We start from the raw sequence: 3,212 nt of genomic DNA, 5'->3' as shown, positions 1-3,212 counted from the left end.
AAAAACCACAAACCCCTTCAGGTAGATGGCCCTGCTCGATCTGTTGAAAAGGCATAGGTAGAAACTCTATAAGACGTACAGTGTAAGCTATGAACACATAAGAAGTGCAGCAATATCAAAGGAAGGCTAACTGGGAAGGTAGTTTTTATATGTGACAGGTGCTCAGGAGCAATAAACACTGTAAACAAACAGGAAACAACTTCTGCCACATTCCAGAAAAGCTAGAAGTAGTTGGTAGCTCCCATTACCTAGGTGACCAAGTCAGTAGTGGGGGAGGGTGTGCTGAAAGTGTAGCTGCTAGAATAAGAATAGCCTGGGCAAAGTTCAGAGAGCTCTTACCTCTGCTGGCGACAAAGGCCCTCTCACCCAGAGTAAAAGGCAGACTGTATGACACATGTGTACGAACGACCATGCTACATGGCAGTGAAACATGGGCCATGACTGCTGAGGACGTGCGTAAGCTCACAAGAAATGAAGCCAGTATGTTCTGATGGATGTGTAATGTCAGTGTGTATACTCGACAGAGTGTAAGTACCTTGAGAGAAAAGTTGAACCTAAGCAGCATCAGTTGTGGTGTGCAAGAGAGACGATTGCGCTGGTATGGTCATGTGGTGAGAATGGATGAGGATAGCTGTGTGAAAAAGTGCCACACTCTAGCAGTTGAGGGAACCTGTGGAAGGGGTAGACCCAGGAAGACCTGGGATGAGGTGGTGAAGCACGACCTTCAAACATTAGGCCTCACTGAGGCAATGACTAGTGACTGAGCCCTTTGGAAATATGCTGTGCGTCAGAAGACCTGGCAAGACAAGTGAGACCATAATATGTGGCCTTTGCCAGGGATGTAGCCAGCCCACTTATGCGTACCTTTCCTTCATTGGACACTAAACTCTGCTTGTGAAGATCTGTTGAGGCAAGTGAAATTGAAATCGAAATTGAACCAAATTCGATTACTGGCACCCGTGCCAAGGGGGAGCGCTAACAGCACCATCCAAGCGTGATCATTGCCAGAACAGCTGCGTGGCTTCCATGCCAGTGGCACATAAATGGCACCATTTGAGCATGATCGTTACCAGCATCGCCTCACTGGCACTTGTGCTGGTGGTACATGAAAAAACATTCGAGCAAGGTCGTTGCCAATGCCGCTGGACTGGCTCCTGTACAAGTAGCATGTAAAAAACACCATTTGAGCGTGGTCGTTGCCAGTACCGCCTGACTGGCCCTCGTGCTGGTGACATGTAAAAGTACCCACTACACTCTTTGAGTGGTTGGCGTTAGGAATGACATCCAGCTGTAGAAACTCTGCCAGATCAGATTGGAGCCTGGTACAGCCATCTGGTTTGCCAGTCCTCAGTCAAATCGTCCAACCCATGCTAGCATGGGAAGCGGAGGTTAAATGATGATGATGATGATATATATAAACATACACACTCTTCTATATGTAAACACCCACACACACACACACGTATATTCATACATGGAAACCTACACACATACTTTCATATCTATTTTCTTACACATGCATGCACATACATACAAATACCAAAACATGCATACAAGTTACATTTGACTTTGTACATGAATAAACATGCATTCAAATTTTTAAAAAAATGTTTATAGAAAATGATATCAAAGAAATATTTGAATAAACGTAAAAATACATATAAAAAGGTCATGTTTAATACAGGTAGGAGAGAGAGAGAGAGGAAGAAAAGAGGGGCAATGGAAGGTTGAGGGAAGGAGAAACCAGAGAAAGAGACAGTGTGGTATGAGCTGTGATGCAAATAGATAGATAGATAGATAGATAGATAGATAGATAGATAGATAGATAGATAGATAGATAGAAAGAGAGAGAGAGAGAGAGAGTAAGAAACAAGTACTAGCATATCTCAACTTGGGTCGATAATAGGTTCCAAGAGATGTGACTTAACTTGAAAAATGATGTAATACAAAAGATCAATTTAAAAAATTAATTAAAATATATGTTTTAATAAATGGTTTGTACACATTTTCACATGTATATTTCATTTGATTTTCCTCTTCTGTATTGATTTTTAGAAGTATTTTAAAAATTTCTATATTCACTGAGACCAATGTAAAGTCATAAAAATCTACTGAAGCTGAGGTCTATTTTTAAAAAAATAAATTTTTTTTTAATATTTCAGGATGGTAATTTCTTTTCCCTTGCCAAATAAACTCATGCATGATATATTTGTTCTGAAGACAGAATGGACTAAACACTAGAGGAGACACATGGGATGGAGAGCCATTGAAGGTCACAGGTGTGTGATGAAAGACTTCCAGACAATGGACATAAAATAAGAATAATAATAAACAAGTAAAGAATGAATATATAGTGTGTGTGTTTATTTGGCAAGGAATAAAAAAAAAAATGACCATCCCGAAGTATAACAATATTTGTTCCAACACACGATTTTCATATCAGGAATCTTGTAACAGAAATACATAAATGTAAAAATAAAAAAATGTATTGTTGAAAAAGACTTAACTTGAAATGAAGTTAAGGTATGTTTTTATATTGAATCATAATTGTAGAGAGAATAATAAGAGTAAGGTGTAGTGAAGCAATGGAAGGAAGGCATGCTAACAGAAAGGACATATGATCTTAGATAAATTAATGAAGAAGAACAAGGACTTCTGATATAATGTCTATAGATACACAGGTTTGTGTGTGTCTTTATACATGTACATACACAAACCATTTACTAAAACAGATATAAACTAATTAAGTTTTAAAAACAATTTTTTGTGTTATATCATTTTTCAAATTAAGTCACATGTCTTGGAACCTATTATCGATGTAAGTTGAGTTATGCTAAAACTTGTTGTTTATTCTCTCTTCTGCACAACGGTTTAAACCAATGGTCACTAACAACATGCTGTATTAAAACAGGGTTTATTTAATGAGACACCCCTTGTAAAATCACTTGATGAGATGCTTCTGCACTGAGGGATGCACCACAACCAGTTAAACAGTATCCAACTCAGTATCCCACTCAGGATGGGTCAAAACGGTTGTTTTGAGTAATAGAATTTCTCAAAGATTCGATTTTCTATTTTTTGCCTTAATTGTTTATTATATGTGTGTGTGTGTGTGTGTGTGTGTGTGTGTGTGTGTGTATGCACAAATAAATAAATAAATATATCTCGATCCCACTCTCTATATATCTTCTCATTCCCCTTTGATTAACTCC

At 38.3% G+C, this 3,212-nt stretch overlaps 1 protein-coding gene across 3 annotated transcripts in view; it reads right to left on the bottom strand.

The window, feature by feature from the left end:
* Positions 1-3,212, bottom strand: part of LOC106870703 (coiled-coil domain-containing protein 1) — a 299,527-nt gene that overhangs the window by 41,882 nt on the left and 254,433 nt on the right. The gene's annotated exons all lie outside the window — the stretch shown is intronic.

The sequence above is a fragment of the Octopus bimaculoides genome, chromosome 28 (assembly GCF_001194135.2).
Source record: "Octopus bimaculoides isolate UCB-OBI-ISO-001 chromosome 28, ASM119413v2, whole genome shotgun sequence".
In the NCBI taxonomy this organism is placed as follows: Eukaryota; Metazoa; Mollusca; class Cephalopoda; order Octopoda; family Octopodidae; genus Octopus; species Octopus bimaculoides.
This window is presented reverse-complemented; position numbering and strand designations above follow the sequence as displayed.